This window comes from Phalangium opilio, unplaced genomic scaffold (assembly GCF_054372755.1).
Source record: "Phalangium opilio isolate 3A_F unplaced genomic scaffold, DU_Popi_V2 ptg000209l_1, whole genome shotgun sequence".
NCBI lineage: Eukaryota > Metazoa > Arthropoda > Arachnida > Opiliones > Phalangiidae > Phalangium > Phalangium opilio.
The window spans coordinates 12508522-12527900 of NW_028324217.1; the positions used below are offsets into that span (position 1 = coordinate 12508522).

At 48.5% G+C, this 19379-nt stretch overlaps 3 non-coding genes across 3 annotated transcripts; all 3 read right to left on the bottom strand.

Annotated features, from left to right (window-relative positions):
- Positions 1–480: 480 nt before the first annotated feature.
- TRNAT-GGU (transfer RNA threonine (anticodon GGU)) lies at positions 481–553 on the bottom strand. The gene has a single exon. It is a non-coding gene; the product is annotated as a tRNA-Thr (tRNA).
- Positions 554–1802: 1249 nt separating this feature from the next.
- On the bottom strand, positions 1803–1875 carry TRNAT-GGU (transfer RNA threonine (anticodon GGU)). The gene has a single exon. It is a non-coding gene; the product is annotated as a tRNA-Thr (tRNA).
- A 74-nt stretch (positions 1876–1949) lies between these two features.
- On the bottom strand, positions 1950–2022 carry TRNAT-GGU (transfer RNA threonine (anticodon GGU)). The gene has a single exon. It is a non-coding gene; the product is annotated as a tRNA-Thr (tRNA).
- Between the last annotated feature and the right edge of the window lie 17357 nt (positions 2023–19379).

The following is a 19379-nucleotide window of genomic DNA, read 5'->3' on the forward strand; positions in this document are numbered from 1 at the left end:
GTACGTTCTTCATTGAAAAGAGAAAATTTCATGATAAAATGTTTCCGGAAAATGGAATTGTTGTTGAAAAATCTGAGATAAGTAATTTTTTATTTCAATTAATTTATAGGAAACTAATCCATTAGCAGTAAAATCAGGCGATTGAATTAAATTCTAAAGAGTAGTAAAATACGGATTGTCCTTAAAATTCAATAGAAAAAAAATAATATCCGCGCTTCAGACAACTGGAAAAACTCTTATCGTTTTGTTTTTAAGGCTTGGGCAAACCAAGTCTTTTTTATATAATTGTGGAAAAGTTATGACTTTTCACGCTACAACTGAGACCCCATTACACCTCTCCCGGGTGGGCTCGAACCACCAACCTTTCGGTTAACAGGTAAACGCGCTAACAATTGCACCACGGAAGCCCAAAAATTAAATGGTCGTCAGGTATTGTGGAAAAACTCTGATTTTTACGTCACATCTGAGACTTCACAACACCTCTCCCGGGTGGGCTCGAACCACCAACCTTTCGGTTACCAGCTGAACGCGCTAACCATTGCGCTACGGAAGCCCAAAAATTAAACGTTCGTCAGGTATTGTGGAAAAACTCTGACTTTTTACGTCACATCTGAGACCTCACAACACAGTTCCTGGTTAGGCTCGAACCACCAACCTTTCGGTTAACAGCTGAGCGCGCTAACCATTGAGCCACGGAAGCTCAGAAATTAAATGGTTGTCAGCTATTGTGGAAAAGTTATGACTTTTCACGCTACAACTGAGACCCCATTACACCTCTCCCGGGTGGGCTCGAACCACCAACCTTTCGGTTAACAGGTAAACGCGCTAACAATTGCCCCACGGAAGCCCAGAAATTAAATGTTCGTCAGGTATTGTGGAAAAACTCTGACATTTTACGTTACATCTGAGACCTCACAAAACCGCTCCCGGATAGGCTTGAACCACCAACCTATTAGTTAACAGCCGAGCGCGCTAACCATTGCGCCACAGAAGCCCAAAAATTAAATGGTCGTCAGTTATTGTGGAAAAACTTTGGCTTGCTACGTTACATTTGAGATCCCACAAAACCGCTCCCGGGTGGGCTCGAACCACCAACATATTGGTTAACAGCCGAACGCGCTAACCATTGAGCCGCAGAAGCTCAGAAGTTTAATGGTTGTTACGTATTGTGGAAAAGTTTTGACTTTTTACGCTACATCTTAGACCTCACAAAACCGCTCCAAGATGTGCGCGAACCACCAACCTTTCGGTTAACTGCTGAACGCGCTAACCATTGCGCCACGGAAGCCCAAAAATTAAATGGTCGTCAGGTATTGTGGAAAAACTCTGACTTTTTACGTCACATCTAAGACCTCACAACACCGCTCCCGGATGGGCTCGAACCACCAACCTTTCGGTTAACAGCTAAACGCGCTAACCATTGCACCACGGAAGCCCAAAAATTAAATGTTCGTCAGGTATTGTGGAAAAACTCTGACTTTTTACGTCACATCTGAGACCTCACAACACCTCTCCGGGTGGGCTCGAACCACCAACCTTTTGAATAACAGCTGAGCGGCTTAACCATTGAGCCACGGAAGCTCAGAACTTAAATGGTTGTCAGCTATTGTGGAAAAGTTATGACTTTTCACGCTACAACTGAGACCCCATTACACCTCTCCCGGGTGGGCTCGAACCACCAACCTTTCGGTTAACAGGTAAACGCGCTAACAATTGCACCACGGAAGCCCAAAAATTAAATGTTCGTCAGGTATTGTGGAAAAACTCTGACATTTTACGTCACATCTGAGACCTCACAACACAGCTCCCGGATGGGCTCGAACCACCAACCTTTCGGTTACCAGCTGAACGCGCTAACCATTGGGCCACGGAAGCTCAGAAATTAAATGTTTGTCAGGTATTGTGGAAAAGTTATGACTTTTCACGCTACATCCGAGACTTCACAACACCTCTCCCGGGTGGGCTCGAACCACCAACCTTTCGGTTACCAGCTGAACGCGCTAACCATTGCGCCACGGAAGCCCAAAAATTAAATGTTCGTCAGGTATTCAGGAAAAACTTTGACTATTTACGTTACATCTGAGACCCCACAACATCTCACCCGGGTGGGCTCGAACCACCAACCTTTCGGTTAACAGCTGAACGCGCTAACCATTGCGCTACGGAAGCCCAAAAATTGAATGTTAGTCAGGTATTGTGGAAAAACTCTGACATTTTACGTTACATCTGAGACCTCACAACACCGCTCCCGGATAGGCTCGAACCACCAACCTATTGGTTAACAGCCGAACGCGCTAGCCATTGAGCCACGGAAGCTCAGCAATTAAAAGGTTGTCAGGTATTGTGGAAAAGTTATGACTTTTCACGCTACATCTGAGACCCCACAACACCTCTTCTGGGTGGGCTCGAACCACCAACCTTTCGGTTAACAGCTGAACGCGCTAACCATTGCGCCACGGAAGCCCAAAAATTAAATGTTCGTCAGGTATTCTGGAAAAACTTTGACTTTTTACGTTACATCTGAGACCCCACAACATCTCTCCCGGGTGGGCTCGAACCACCAACCTTTCGGTTAACAGCTGAACGCGCTAACCATTGCGCTACGGAAGCCTAAAAATGGAATGTTAGTCAGGTATTGTGGAAAAACTCTGACATTTTACGTTACATCTGAGACCTCACAACACCGCTCCCGGATAGGCTCGAACCAACAACCTATTGGTTAACAGCCGAACGCGCTAACCATTGAGAAACGGAAGCTCAGAAATTAAAAGGTTGTCAGGTATTGTGGAAAAGTTATGACTTTTCACGCTACATCTGAGACCCCACAACACCTCTTCTGGGTGGGCTCGAACCACCAACCTTTCGGTTAACAGCTGAACACGCTAACCATTGCGTCACGGAATCTCAGAAATTAAATGTTCGTCAGGTATTGTGGAAAAACTTTGGCTTTTTACGTTACATCTGAGACCCCACAACACCTCTCCCGGGTGGGCTCGAACCACCAACCTTTCGGTTAACAGCCGAACGCGCTAACCATTGAGCCGCGGAAGCTCAGAAATTAAATGTTTGTCAGGTATTGTGGAAAAGTTATGACTTTTCACGCTACATCTGAGACTTCACAACACCTCTAATGGAGGGGCTCGAACCACCAACCTTTCGGTTACCAGCTGAACGCGCTAACCATCGCGCCACGGAAGCCCAAAAATTAAATGTTCGTCAGGTATTCTGGAAAAACTTTGACTTTTTACGTTACATCTGAGACCCCACAACATCTCTCCCGGGTGGGCTCGAACCACCAACCTTTCGGTTAACAGGTGAACGCGCTAACAATTGCGCCACGGAAGCCCAAGAATTAAATGTTCGTCAGGTAATGTGGAAAAACTCTGACTTTTTACGTCACATCTGAGACCTCACAAAACCGCTCCAAGATGTGCGCGAACCACCAACCTTTCGGTTAACTGCTGAACGCGCTAACCATTGCGCCACGGAAGCCCAAAAATTAAATGGTCGTCAGGTATTGTGGAAAAGCTCTGACTTTTTAAGACACATCTGAGACCTCACAACACCGCTCCCGGATGGGCTCGAACCACCAACCTTTCGGTTAACAGCCGAACGCGCTAACCATTGCGCCACGGAAGCCCAAAAATTAAATGTTCGTCAGGTATTGTGGAAAAAATCTGACTTTTTACGTTACATCTGAGACCTCACAACACCGCTCCCGGATGGGCTCGAACCACCAACCTTTCGGTTAACAGCCGAACGCGCTAACCATTGCGCCAAGGAAGCCGAAAAATTAAATGGTCGTCAGGTATTGTGGAAAAACTTTGACTATTTACGTTACATCTGAGACCCCACAACATCTCTCCCGGGTGGGCTCGAACCACCAACCTTTCGGTTAACAGCTGAACGCGCTAACCATTGCGCCACGGAAGCCCAAAAATTAAATGTTCGTCAGGTATTGTGGAAAAAATCTGACTTTTTACGTTACATCTGAGACCTCACAACACCGCTCCCGGATGGGCTCGAACCACCAACCTTTCGGTTAACAGCCGAACGCGCTAGCCATTGCGCTACGGAAGCCCAAAAATTGAATGTTAGTCAGGTATTGTGGAAAAACTCTGACATTTTACGTTACATCTGAGACCTCACAACACCGCTCCCGGATAGGCTCGAACCACCAACCTATTGGTTAACAGCCGAACGCGCTAGCCATTGAGCCACGGAAGCTCAGAAATTAAATGGTTGTCAGGTATTGTGGAAAAACTTTGACTTTTCACGCTACATCTGAGACCCCACAACACCGCTTCTGGGTGGGCTCGAACCACCAACCTTTCGGTTAACAGCTGAACGCGCTAACCATTGCGCTACGGAAGCCCAAAAATTGAATGTTAGTCAGGTATTGTGGAAAAACTCTGACATTTTACGTTACATCTGAGACCTCACAACACCGCTCCCGGATAGGCTCGAACCACCAACCTATTGGTTAACAGCCGAACGCGCTAGCCATTGAGCCACGGAAGCTCAGAAATTAAATGGTTGTCAGGTATTGTGGAAAAACTTTGACTTTTCACGCTACATCTGAGACCCCACAACACCGCTTCTGGGTGGGCTCGAACCACCAACCTTTCGGTTAACAGCTGAACGCGCTAACCATTGCGCTACGGAAGCCCAAAAATTGAATGTTAGTCAGGTATTGTGGAAAAACTCTGACATTTTACGTTACATCTGAGACCTCACAACACCGCTCCCGGATAGGCTCGAACCACCAACCTATTGGTTAACAGCCGAACGCGCTAGCCATTGAGCCACGGAAGCTCAGCAATTAAAAGGTTGTCAGGTATTGTGGAAAAGTTATGACTTTTCACGCTACATCTGAGACCCCACAACACCTCTTCTGGGTGGGCTCGAACCACCAACCTTTCGGTTAACAGCTGAACGCGCTAACCATTGCGCCACGGAAGCCCAAAAATTAAATGTTCGTCAGGTATTCTGGAAAAACTTTGACTTTTTACGTTACATCTGAGACCCCACAACATCTCTCCCGGGTGGGCTCGAACCACCAACCTTTCGGTTAACAGCTGAACGCGCTAACCATTGCGCTACGGAAGCCTAAAAATTGAATGTTAGTCAGGTATTGTGGAAAAACTCTGACATTTTACGTTACATCTGAGACCTCACAACACCGCTCCCGGATAGGCTCGAACCAACAACCTATTGGTTAACAGCCGAACGCGCTAACCATTGAGAAACGGAAGCTCAGAAATTAAAAGGTTGTCAGGTATTGTGGAAAAGTTATGACTTTTCACGCTACATCTGAGACCCCACAACACCTCTTCTGGGTGGGCTCGAACCACCAACCTTTCGGTTAACAGCTGAACACGCTAACCATTGCGTCACGGAATCTCAGAAATTAAATGTTCGTCAGGTATTGTGGAAAAACTTTGGCTTTTTACGTTACATCTGAGACCCCACAACACCTCTCCCGGGTGGGCTCGAACCACCAACCTTTCGGTTAACAGCCGAACGCGCTAACCATTGAGCCGCGGAAGCTCAGAAATTAAATGTTTGTCAGGTATTGTGGAAAAGTTATGACTTTTCACGCTACATCTGAGACTTCACAACACCTCTAATGGAGGGGCTCGAACCACCAACCTTTCGGTTACCAGCTGAACGCGCTAACCATCGCGCCACGGAAGCCCAAAAATTAAATGTTCGTCAGGTATTCTGGAAAAACTTTGACTTTTTACGTTACATCTGAGACCCCACAACATCTCTCCCGGGTGGGCTCGAACCACCAACCTTTCGGTTAACAGGTGAACGCGCTAACAATTGCGCCACGGAAGCCCAAGAATTAAATGTTCGTCAGGTAATGTGGAAAAACTCTGACTTTTTACGTCACATCTGAGACCTCACAAAACCGCTCCAAGATGTGCGCGAACCACCAACCTTTCGGTTAACTGCTGAACGCGCTAACCATTGCGCCACGGAAGCCCAAAAATTAAATGGTCGTCAGGTATTGTGGAAAAGCTCTGACTTTTTAAGACACATCTGAGACCTCACAACACCGCTCCCGGATGGGCTCGAACCACCAACCTTTCGGTTAACAGCCGAACGCGCTAACCATTGCGCCACGGAAGCCCAAAAATTAAATGTTCGTCAGGTATTGTGGAAAAAATCTGACTTTTTACGTTACATCTGAGACCTCACAACACCGCTCCCGGATGGGCTCGAACCACCAACCTTTCGGTTAACAGCCGAACGCGCTAACCATTGCGCCAAGGAAGCCGAAAAATTAAATGGTCGTCAGGTATTGTGGAAAAACTTTGACTATTTACGTTACATCTGAGACCCCACAACATCTCTCCCGGGTGGGCTCGAACCACCAACCTTTCGGTTAACAGCTGAACGCGCTAACCATTGCGCTACGGAAGCCCAAAAATTGAATGTTAGTCAGGTATTGTGGAAAAACTCTGACATTTTACGTTACATCTGAGACCTCACAACACCGCTCCCGGATAGGCTCGAACCACCAACCTATTGGTTAACAGCCGAACGCGCTAGCCATTGAGCCACGGAAGCTCAGAAATTAAATGGTTGTCAGGTATTGTGGAAAAACTTTGACTTTTCACGCTACATCTGAGACCCCACAACACCGCTTCTGGGTGGGCTCGAACCACCAACCTTTCGGTTAACAGCTGAACGCGCTAACCATTGCGCCACGGAAGCCCAAAAATTAAATGTTCGTCAGGTATTCTGGAAAAACTTTGACTTTTTACGTTACATCTGAGACCCCACAACATCTCTCCCGGGTGGGCTCGAACCACCAACCTTTCGGTTAACAGCTGAACGCGCTAACCATTGCGCTACGGAAGCCCATAAATGAAACGTTCGTCAGGTATTGTGGAAAAACTCTGACTTTTCACGCTACATCTGAGACCACACAACACCTCTCCCGGGTGGGCTCGAAACACCAACCTTTCGGGTTAACAGCTGAACGCGCTAACCATTGCGATACGGACGCCCAAAAATTGAATGTTAGTCAGGTATTGTGGAGAAACTCTGACATTTTACGTTACATCTGAGACCTCACAACACCGCTCCCGGATAGGCTCGAACCACCAACCTATTGGTTAACAGCCGAACGCGCTAACCATTGAGCCACGGAAGCTCAGAAAGTAAATGGTTGTCAGTTATTGTGGAAAAGTTATGACTTTTTACGCTACTTCTGAGACCCCACAACACCTCTTCTGGGTGGGCTCGAACCACCAACCTTTCGGTTAACAGCTTAACGCGCTAACCATTGCGCCACGGAAGCCCAAAAATGAAACGTTCGTCAGGTATTGTGGAAAAACTCTGACTTTTCACGCTACATCTGAGACCACACACCACCTCTCCCGGGTGGGCTCGAACCACCAACCTTTCGGTTAACAGCCGAACGCGCTAACCATTGACCCACGGAAGCTCGGAAATTAAATGGTTGTCAGGTATTGTGGAAAAGTTATGACTTTTCACGCTACATCTGAGACCCCAGAACACCTCTCCTGGGTGGGCCCGAACCACCAACCTTTCGGTTAACAGCCGAACGCGCAAACCATTGCGCCACGGAAGCCCAAAAATTAAATGGTCGTCAGGTATTGTGGAATAACTCCGACTTTTTACGTCACATCTGAGACCTCACAACACTGCTCCCGGGTGGGCTCGAACCACCAACCTTTTGAATAACAGCTGAGCGCGCTAACCATTGCGCCACGGAATCTCAGAAATTAAATGTTTGTCAGGTATTGTGGAAATGTTATGACTTTTCACGCTTCACCTGAGACCACACAACACCTCTCCCGGGTGGGCTCGAACCACCAACCTTTCGGTTAACAGCCGAACGCGCTAACCATTGAGCCACGGAAGCTCGGAACTTAAATGGTTGTAAGGTATTGTGGAAAAGTTATGACTTTTCTCGTTACATCTGAGACCCCACAACACCTCTTCCGGGTGGGCTCGAACCACCAACCTTTCGGTTAACAGCTGAACGCGCTAACCATTGCGCTACGGAAGCCCATACATGAAACGTTCGTCAGGTATTGTGGAAAAACTCTGACTTTTCACGCTACATCTGAGACCACACAACACCTCTCCCGGGTGGGCTCGAACCACCAACCTTTCGGTTAACAGCCGAACGCGCTAGCCATTGACCCACGGAAGCTCGGAAGTTAAATGGTTGTCAGGTATTGTGGAAAAGTTATGACTTTTCACGCTACATCTGAGACCCCAGAACACCTCTCCTGGGTGGGCCCGAACCACCAATTTTTCGGTTAACAGCCGAACGCGCAAACCATTGCGCCACGGAAGCCCAAAAATTAAATGGTCGTCAGGTATTGTGGAATAACTCCGACTTTTTACGTCACATCTGAGACCTCACAACACTGCTCCCGGGTGGGCTCGAACCACCAACCTTTTGAATAACAGCTGAGCGCGCTAACCATTGCGCCACGGAATCTCAGAAATTAAATGTTTGTCAGGTATTGTGGAAATGTTATGACTTTTCACGCTACACCTGAGACCACACAACACCTCTCCCGGGTGGGCTCGAACCACCAACCTTTCGGTTAACAGCCGAACGCGCTAACGATTGAGCCACGGAAGCTCGGAACTTAAATGGTTGTAAGGTATTGTGGAAAAGTTATGACTTTTCTCGCTACATCTGAGACCCCACAACATCTCTCCCGGGTGGGCTCGAACCACCAACCTTTCGGTTAACAGCTGAACGCGCTAACCATTGCGCTACGGAAGCCCATAAATGAAACGTTCGTCAGGTATTGTGGAAAAACTCTGACTTTTCACGCTACATCTGAGACCACACAACACCTCTCCCGGGTGGGCTCGAACCACCAACCTTTCGGTTAACAGCCGAACGCGCAAACCATTGCGCCACGGAAGCCCAAAAATTAAATGGTCGTCAGGTATTTTGGAATAACGCCGACTTTTTACGTCACATCTGAGACCTCACAACACTGCTCCCGGGTGGGCTCGAACCACCAACCTTTTGAATAACAGCTGAGCGCGCTAACCATTGCGCCACGGAATCTCAGAAAATAAATGTTTGTCAGGTATTGTGGAAATGTTATGACTTTTCACGCTACACCTGAGACCACACAACACCTCTCCCTGGTGGGCTCGAACCACCAATCTTTCGGTTAACAGCCGAACGCGCTGACCATTGCGCCACGGAAGGCCAAAAACTAAATGGTCGTCAGGTATTGTGGAAAAACTTTGGCTTTTTACGTTACATTTGAGATCCCACAAAACCGCTCCCGGGTGGGTTCGAACCACCAACCTATTGGTTAACAGCCGAACGCGCTAACCATTGAGCCACGGAAGCTCAGAAAGTAAATGGTTGTCAGCTATTGTGGAAAAGTTATGACTTTTCACGCTACATCTGAGACCCCATTACACCTGTCCCGGGTGGGCTCGAACCACCAACATTTCGGTTAACAGGTGAACGCGCTAACCATTGCGCCACGGAAGCCCAAAAATTAAATGTTCGTCAGGTATTGTGGAAAAACTCTGACATTTTACGTCACATCTGAGACCTCACAACACAGATCCCGGATGGCCTCAAACCACCAGCCTTTCGGTTAACAACTGAACGCGCTAACCATTGCGCTACGGAAGCCCAAAAATTAAACGTTCGTCAGGTATTGTGGAAAAACTCTGGCTTTTTACGTCACATCTGAGACCTCACAACACAGTTCCTGGTTGGGCTCGAACCACCAACCTTTCGGTTAACAGCCGAACGCGCTAACCATTGCGCCACGGAAGCCCAAAAATTAAATGGTCGTCAGGTATTGTGGAAAAACTCTGACTTTTTACGTCACATCTGAGACCACACAACACCTCTCCCGGGTGGGCTCGAACCACCAACCTTTCGGTTAACAGCCGAACGCGCTAACCATTGACCCACGGAAGCTCGGAAATTAAATGGTTGTCAGGTATTGTGGAAAAAATCTGACTTTTTACGTTACATCTGAGACCTCACAACACCGCTCCCGGATGGGCTCGAACCACCAACCTTTCGGTTAACAGCCGAACGCGCTAACCATTGCGCCAAGGAAGCCGAAAAATTAAATGGTCGTCAGGTATTGTGGAAAAACTTTGACTATTTACGTTACATCTGAGACCCCACAACATCTCTCCCGGGTGGGCTCGAACCACCAACCTTTCGGTTAACAGCTGAACGCGCTAACCATTGCGCTACGGAAGCCCAAAAATTGAATGTTAGTCAGGTATTGTGGAAAAACTCTGACATTTTACGTTACATCTGAGACCTCACAACACCGCTCCCGGATAGGCTCGAACCACCAACCTATTGGTTAACAGCCGAACGCGCTAGCCATTGAGCCACGGAAGCTCAGAAATTAAATGGTTGTCAGGTATTGTGGAAAAACTTTGACTTTTCACGCTACATCTGAGACCCCACAACACCGCTTCTGGGTGGGCTCGAACCACCAACCTTTCGGTTAACAGCTGAACGCGCTAACCATTGCGCCACGGAAGCCCAAAAATTAAATGTTCGTCAGGTATTCTGGAAAAACTTTGACTTTTTACGTTACATCTGAGACCCCACAACATCTCTCCCGGGTGGGCTCGAACCACCAACCTTTCGGTTAACAGCTGAACGCGCTAACCATTGCGCTACGGAAGCCCATAAATGAAACGTTCGTCAGGTATTGTGGAAAAACTCTGACTTTTCACGCTACATCTGAGACCACACAACACCTCTCCCGGGTGGGCTCGAAACACCAACCTTTCGGGTTAACAGCTGAACGCGCTAACCATTGCGATACGGACGCCCAAAAATTGAATGTTAGTCAGGTATTGTGGAGAAACTCTGACATTTTACGTTACATCTGAGACCTCACAACACCGCTCCCGGATAGGCTCGAACCACCAACCTATTGGTTAACAGCCGAACGCGCTAACCATTGAGCCACGGAAGCTCAGAAAGTAAATGGTTGTCAGTTATTGTGGAAAAGTTATGACTTTTTACGCTACTTCTGAGACCCCACAACACCTCTTCTGGGTGGGCTCGAACCACCAACCTTTCGGTTAACAGCTTAACGCGCTAACCATTGCGCCACGGAAGCCCAAAAATGAAACGTTCGTCAGGTATTGTGGAAAAACTCTGACTTTTCACGCTACATCTGAGACCACACACCACCTCTCCCGGGTGGGCTCGAACCACCAACCTTTCGGTTAACAGCCGAACGCGCTAACCATTGACCCACGGAAGCTCGGAAATTAAATGGTTGTCAGGTATTGTGGAAAAGTTATGACTTTTCACGCTACATCTGAGACCCCAGAACACCTCTCCTGGGTGGGCCCGAACCACCAACCTTTCGGTTAACAGCCGAACGCGCAAACCATTGCGCCACGGAAGCCCAAAAATTAAATGGTCGTCAGGTATTGTGGAATAACTCCGACTTTTTACGTCACATCTGAGACCTCACAACACTGCTCCCGGGTGGGCTCGAACCACCAACCTTTTGAATAACAGCTGAGCGCGCTAACCATTGCGCCACGGAATCTCAGAAATTAAATGTTTGTCAGGTATTGTGGAAATGTTATGACTTTTCACGCTTCACCTGAGACCACACAACACCTCTCCCGGGTGGGCTCGAACCACCAACCTTTCGGTTAACAGCCGAACGCGCTAACCATTGAGCCACGGAAGCTCGGAACTTAAATGGTTGTAAGGTATTGTGGAAAAGTTATGACTTTTCTCGTTACATCTGAGACCCCACAACACCTCTTCCGGGTGGGCTCGAACCACCAACCTTTCGGTTAACAGCTGAACGCGCTAACCATTGCGCTACGGAAGCCCATACATGAAACGTTCGTCAGGTATTGTGGAAAAACTCTGACTTTTCACGCTACATCTGAGACCACACAACACCTCTCCCGGGTGGGCTCGAACCACCAACCTTTCGGTTAACAGCCGAACGCGCTAGCCATTGACCCACGGAAGCTCGGAAGTTAAATGGTTGTCAGGTATTGTGGAAAAGTTATGACTTTTCACGCTACATCTGAGACCCCAGAACACCTCTCCTGGGTGGGCCCGAACCACCAATTTTTCGGTTAACAGCCGAACGCGCAAACCATTGCGCCACGGAAGCCCAAAAATTAAATGGTCGTCAGGTATTGTGGAATAACTCCGACTTTTTACGTCACATCTGAGACCTCACAACACTGCTCCCGGGTGGGCTCGAACCACCAACCTTTTGAATAACAGCTGAGCGCGCTAACCATTGCGCCACGGAATCTCAGAAATTAAATGTTTGTCAGGTATTGTGGAAATGTTATGACTTTTCACGCTACACCTGAGACCACACAACACCTCTCCCGGGTGGGCTCGAACCACCAACCTTTCGGTTAACAGCCGAACGCGCTAACCATTGAGCCACGGAAGCTCGGAACTTAAATGGTTGTAAGGTATTGTGGAAAAGTTATGACTTTTCTCGCTACATCTGAGACCCCACAACATCTCTCCCGGGTGGGCTCGAACCACCAACCTTTCGGTTAACAGCTGAACGCGCTAACCATTGCGCTACGGAAGCCCATAAATGAAACGTTCGTCAGGTATTGTGGAAAAACTCTGACTTTTCACGCTACATCTGAGACCACACAACACCTCTCCCGGGTGGGCTCGAACCACCAACCTTTCGGTTAACAGCCGAACGCGCAAACCATTGCGCCACGGAAGCCCAAAAATTAAATGGTCGTCAGGTATTTTGGAATAACGCCGACTTTTTACGTCACATCTGAGACCTCACAACACTGCTCCCGGGTGGGCTCGAACCACCAACCTTTTGAATAACAGCTGAGCGCGCTAACCATTGCGCCACGGAATCTCAGAAAATAAATGTTTGTCAGGTATTGTGGAAATGTTATGACTTTTCACGCTACACCTGAGACCACACAACACCTCTCCCTGGTGGGCTCGAACCACCAATCTTTCGGTTAACAGCCGAACGCGCTGACCATTGCGCCACGGAAGGCCAAAAATTAAATGGTCGTCAGGTATTGTGGAAAAACTTTGGCTTTTTACGTTACATTTGAGATCCCACAAAACCGCTCCCGGGTGGGTTCGAACCACCAACCTATTGGTTAACAGCCGAACGCGCTAACCATTGAGCCACGGAAGCTCAGAAAGTAAATGGTTGTCAGCTATTGTGGAAAAGTTATGACTTTTCACGCTACATCTGAGACCCCATTACACCTGTCCCGGGTGGGCTCGAACCACCAACATTTCGGTTAACAGGTGAACGCGCTAACCATTGCGCCACGGAAGCCCAAAAATTAAATGTTCGTCAGGTATTGTGGAAAAACTCTGACATTTTACGTCACATCTGAGACCTCACAACACAGATCCCGGATGGCCTCAAACCACCAGCCTTTCGGTTAACAACTGAACGCGCTAACCATTGCGCTACGGAAGCCCAAAAATTAAACGTTCGTCAGGTATTGTGGAAAAACTCTGGCTTTTTACGTCACATCTGAGACCTCACAACACAGTTCCTGGTTGGGCTCGAACCACCAACCTTTCGGTTAACAGCCGAACGCGCTAACCATTGCGCCACGGAAGCCCAAAAATTAAATGGTCGTCAGGTATTGTGGAAAAACTCTGACTTTTTACGTCACATCTGAGACCACACAACACCTCTCCCGGGTGGGCTCGAACCACCAACCTTTCGGTTAACAGCCGAACGCGCTAACCATTGACCCACGGAAGCTCGGAAATTAAATGGTTGTCAGGTATTGTGGAAAAGTTATGACTTTTCACGCTACATCTGAGACCCCACAACACCTCTCCTGGGTGGGCCCGAACCACCAACCTTTCGGTTAACAGCCGAACGCGCAAACCATTGCGCCACGGAAGCCCAAAAATTAAATGGTCGTCAGGTATTGTGGAATAACGCCGACTTTTTACGTCACATCTGAGAACTCACAACACTGCTCCCGGGTGGGCTCGAACCACCAACCTTTTGAATAGCAGCTGAGCGCGCTAACCATTGCGCCACGGAATCTCAGAAATTAAATGTTTGTCAGGTATTGTGGAAATGTTATGACTTTTCACGCTACACCTGAGACCACACAACACCTCTCCCGGGTGGGCTCGAACCACCAACCTTTCGGTTAACAGCCGCATGCGCTAACCATTGAGCCACGGAAGCTCGGAACTTAAATGGTTGTAAGGTAATGTGGAAAAGTTATCACTTTTCTCGCTACATCTGAGACCCCACAACATCTCTCCCGGGTGGGCTCGAACCACCAACCTTTCGGTTAACAGCTGAACGCGCTAACCATTGCGCTACGGAAGCCCATAAATGAAACGTTCGTCAGGTATTGTGGAAAAACTCTGACTTTTCACGCTACATCTGAGACCACACAACACCTCTCCCGGGTGGGCTCGAACCACCAACCTTTCGGTTAACAGCCGAACGCGCTAACCATTGACCCACGGAAGCTCGGAAATTAAATGGTTGTCAGGTATTGTGGAAAAGTTATGACTTTTCACGCTACATCTGAGACCCCACAACACCTCTCCTGGGTGGGCCCGAACCACCAACCTTTCGGTTAACAGCCGAACGCGCAAACCATTGCGCCACGGAAGCCCAAAAATTAAATGGTCGTCAGGTATGTTGGAATAACGCCGACTTTTTACGTCACATCTGAGACCTCACAACACTGCTCCCGGGTGGGCTCGAACCACCAACCTTTCGGTTAACAGCTGAACGCGCTAACCATTGCGCTACGGAAGCCCATAAATGAAACGTTCGTCAGGTATTGTGGAAAAACTCTGACTTTTCACGCTACATCTGAGACCACACAACACCTCTCCCGGGTGGGCTCGAACCACCAAACTTTCGGTTAACAGCCGAACGCGCTAACCATTGACCCACGGAAGCTCGGAAATTAAATGGTTGTCAGGTATTGTGGAAAAGTTATGACTTTTCACGCTACATCTGAGACCCCACAACACCTCTCCTGGGTGGGCCCGAACCACCAACCTTTCGGTTAACAGCCGAACGCGCAAACCATTGCGCCACGGAAGCCCAAAAATTAAATGGTCGTCAGGTATTTTGGAATAACGCCGACTTTTTACGTCACATCTGAGACCTCACAACACTGCTCCCGGGTGGGCTCGAACCACCAACCTTTTGAATAACAGCTGAGCGCGCTAACCATTGCGCCACGGAATCTCAGAAATTAAATGTTTGTCAGGTATTGTGGAAATGTTATGACTTTTCACGCTACACCTGAGCCCACACAACACCTCTCCCGGGTGGGCTCGAACCACCAACCTTTCGGTTAACAGCCGAACGCGCTAACCATTGAGCCACGGAAGCTCGGAACTTAAATGGTTGTAAGGTATTGTGGAAAAGTTATGACTTTTCTCGCTACATCTGAGACCCCACAACACCTCTTCCGGGTGGGCTCGAACCACCAACCTTTCGGTTAACAGCTGAACGCGCTAACCATTGCGCTACGGAAGCCCATAAATGAAACGTTCGTCAGGTATTGTGGAAAAACTCTGACTTTTCACGCTACATCTGAGACCACGCAACACCTCTCCCGGGTGGGCTCGAACCACCAACCTTTCGGTTAACAGCCGAACGCGCTAACCATTGACCCACGGAAGCTCGGAAATTAAATGGTTGTCAGGTATTGTGGAAAAGTTATGACTTTTCACGCTACATCTGAGACCCCACAACACCTCTCCTGGGTGGGCCCGAACCACCAACCTTTCGGTTAACAGCCGAACGCGCAAACCATTGCGCCACGGAAGCCCAAAAATTAAATGGTCGTCAGGTATTGTGGAATAACGCCGACTTTTTACGTCACATCTGAGAACTCACAACACTGCTCCCGGGTGGGCTCGAACCACCAACCTTTTGAATAGCAGCTGAGCGCGCTAACCATTGCGCCACGGAATCTCAGAAATTAAATGTTTGTCAGGTATTGTGGAAATGTTATGACTTTTCACGCTACACCTGAGACCACACAACACCTCTCCCGGGTGGGCTCGAACCACCAACCTTTCGGTTAACAGCCGAACGCGCTAACCATTGAGCCACGGAAGCTCGGAACTTAAATGGTTGTAAGGTATTGTGGAAAAGTTATGACTTTTCTCGCTACATCTGAGACCCCACAACATCTCTCCCGGGTGGGCTCGAACCACCAACCTTTCGGTTAACAGCTGAACGCGCTAACCATTGCGCTACGGAAGCCCATAAATGAAACGTTCGTCAGGTATTGTGGAAAAACTCTGACTTTTCACGCTACATCTGAGACCACGCAACACCTCTCCCGGGTGGGCTCGAACCACCAACCTTTCGGTTAACAGCCGAACGCGCTAACCATTGACCCACGGAAGCTCGGAAATTAAATGGTTGTCAGGTATTGTGGAAAAGTTATGACTTTTCACGCTACATCTGAGACCCCACAACACCTCTCCTGGGTGGGCCCGAACCACCAACCTTTCGGTTAACAGCCGAACGCGCAAACCATTGCGCCACGGAAGCCCAAAAATTAAATGGTCGTCAGGTATTGTGGAATAACGCCGACTTTTTACGTCACATCTGAGAACTCACAACACTGCTCCCGGGTGGGCTCGAACCACCAACCTTTTGAATAGCAGCTGAGCGCGCTAACCATTGCGCCACGGAATCTCAGAAATTAAATGTTTGTCAGGTATTGTGGAAATGTTATGACTTTTCACGCTACACCTGAGACCACACAACACCTCTCCCGGGTGGGCTCGAACCACCAACCTTTCGGTTAACAGCCGAACGCGCTAACCATTAAGCCACGGAAGCTCGGAACTTAAATGGTTGTAAGGTATTGTGGAAAAGTTATGACTTTTCTCGCTACATCTGAGACCCCACAACATCTCTCCCGGGTGGGCTCGAACCACCAACCTTTCGGTTAACAGGTGAACGCGCTAACCATTGCGCTACGGAAGCCCATAAATGAAACGTTCGTCAGGTATTGTGGAAAAACTCTGACTTTTCACGCTACATCTGAGACCACGCAACACCTCTCCCGGGTGGGCTCGAACCACCAACCTTTCGGTTAACAGCCGAACGCGCTAACCATTGACCCACGGAAGCTCGGAAATTAAATGGTTGTCAGGTATTGTGGAAAAGTTATGACTTTTCACGCTACATCTGAGACCCCACAACACCTCTCCTGGGTGGGCCCGAACCACCAACCTTTCGGTTAACAGCCGAACGCGCAAACCATTGCGCCACGGAAGCCCAAAAATTAAATGGTCGTCAGGTATTGTGGAATAACGCCGACTTTTTACGTCACATCTGAGAACTCACAACACTGCTCCCGGGTGGGCTCGAACCACCAACCTTTTGAATAGCAGCTGAGCGCGCTAACCATTGCGCCACGGAATCTCAGAAATTAAATGTTTGTCAGGTATTGTGGAAATGTTATGACTTTTCACGCTACACCTGAGACCACACAACACCTCTCCCGGGTGGGCTCGAACCACCAACCTTTCGGTTAACAGCCGAACGCGCTAACCATTGAGCCACGGAAGCTCGGAACTTAAATGGTTGTAAGGTATTGTGGAAAAGTTATGACTTTTCTCGCTACATCTGAGACCCCACAACATCTCTCCCGGGTGGGCTCGAACCACCAACCTTTCGGTTAACAGCTGAACGCGCTAACCATTGCGCTACGGAAGCCCATAAATGAAACGTTCGTCAGGTATTGTGGAAAAACTCTGACTTTTCACGCTACATCTGAGACCACGCAACACCTCTCCCGGGTGGGCTCGAACCACCAACCTTTCGGTTAACAGCCGAACGCGCTAACCATTGACCCACGGAAGCTCGGAAATTAAATGGTTGTCAGGTATTGTGGAAAAGTTATGACTTTTCACGCTACATCTGAGACCCCACAACACCTCTCCTGGGTGGGCCCGAACCACCAACCTTTCGGTTAACAGCCGAACGCGCAAACCATTGCGCCACGGAAGCCCAAAAATTAAATGGTCGTCAGGTATTGTGGAATAACGCCGACTTTTTACGTCACATCTGAGAACTCACAACACTGCTCCCGGGTGGGCTCGAACCACCAACCTTTTGAATAGCAGCTGAGCGCGCTAACCATTGCGCCACGGAATCTCAGAAATTAAATGTTTGTCAGGTATTGTGGAAATGTTATGACTTTTCACGCTACACCTGAGACCACACAACACCTCTCCCGGGAAGCCTCGAACCACCAACCTTTCGGTTAACAGCCGAACGCGCTAACCATTGAGCCACGGAAGCTCGGAACTTAAATGGTTGTAAGGTATTGTGGAAAAGTTATGACTTTTCTCGCTACATCTGAGACCCCACAACATCTCTCCCGGGTGGGCTCGAACCACCAACCTTTCGGTTAACAGCTGAACGCGCTAACCATTGCGCTACGGAAGCCCATAAATGAAACGTTCGTCAGGTATTCTGGAAAGCTTTGACTTTTTACGTTACATCTGAGACCCCACAACATCTCTCCCGGGTGGGCTCGAACCACCAACCTTTCGGTTAACAGGTGAACGCGCTAACAATGGCGCCACGGAAGCCCAAAAATTAAATGTTCGTCAGGTAATGTGGAAAAACTCTGACTTTTACGTCACATCTGAGACCTCACAAAACCGCTCCAAGATGTGCGCGAACCACCAACCTTTCGGTTAACTGCTGAACGCGCTAACCATTGCGCCACGGAAGCCCAAAAATTAAATGGTCGTCAGGTATTGTGGAAAAGCTCTGACTTTTTACGACACATCTGAGACCTCACAACACTGCTCCCGGATGGGCTCGAACCACCAACCTTTCGGTTAACAGCCGAACGCGCTAACCATTGCGCCACGGAAGCCCAAAAATTGAATGTTAGTCAGGTATTCTGGAAAAACTTTGACTTTTTACGTCACATCTGAGACCTCACAAAACCGCTCCAAGATGTGCGCGAACCACCAACCTTTCGGTTAACTGCTGAACGCGCTAACCATTGCGCCACGGAAGCCCAAAAATTAAATGGTCGTCAGGTATTGTGGAAGAGCTCTGACTTTTTACGACACATCTGAGGCCTCACAACACCGCTCCCGGATGGGCTCGAACCACCAACCTTTCGGTTAACAGCCGAACGCGCTAACCATTGAGCCGCGGAAGCTCAGAAATTAAATGGTCGTCAGGTATTGTTGAAAAACTTTGACTTTTCACGCTACATCTGAGACTTCACAACACCTCTCCGGGTGGGCTCGAACCACCAACCTTTCGGTTAACAGCCGAACGCGCTAACCATTGAGCCGCGGAAGCTCAGAAATTAAA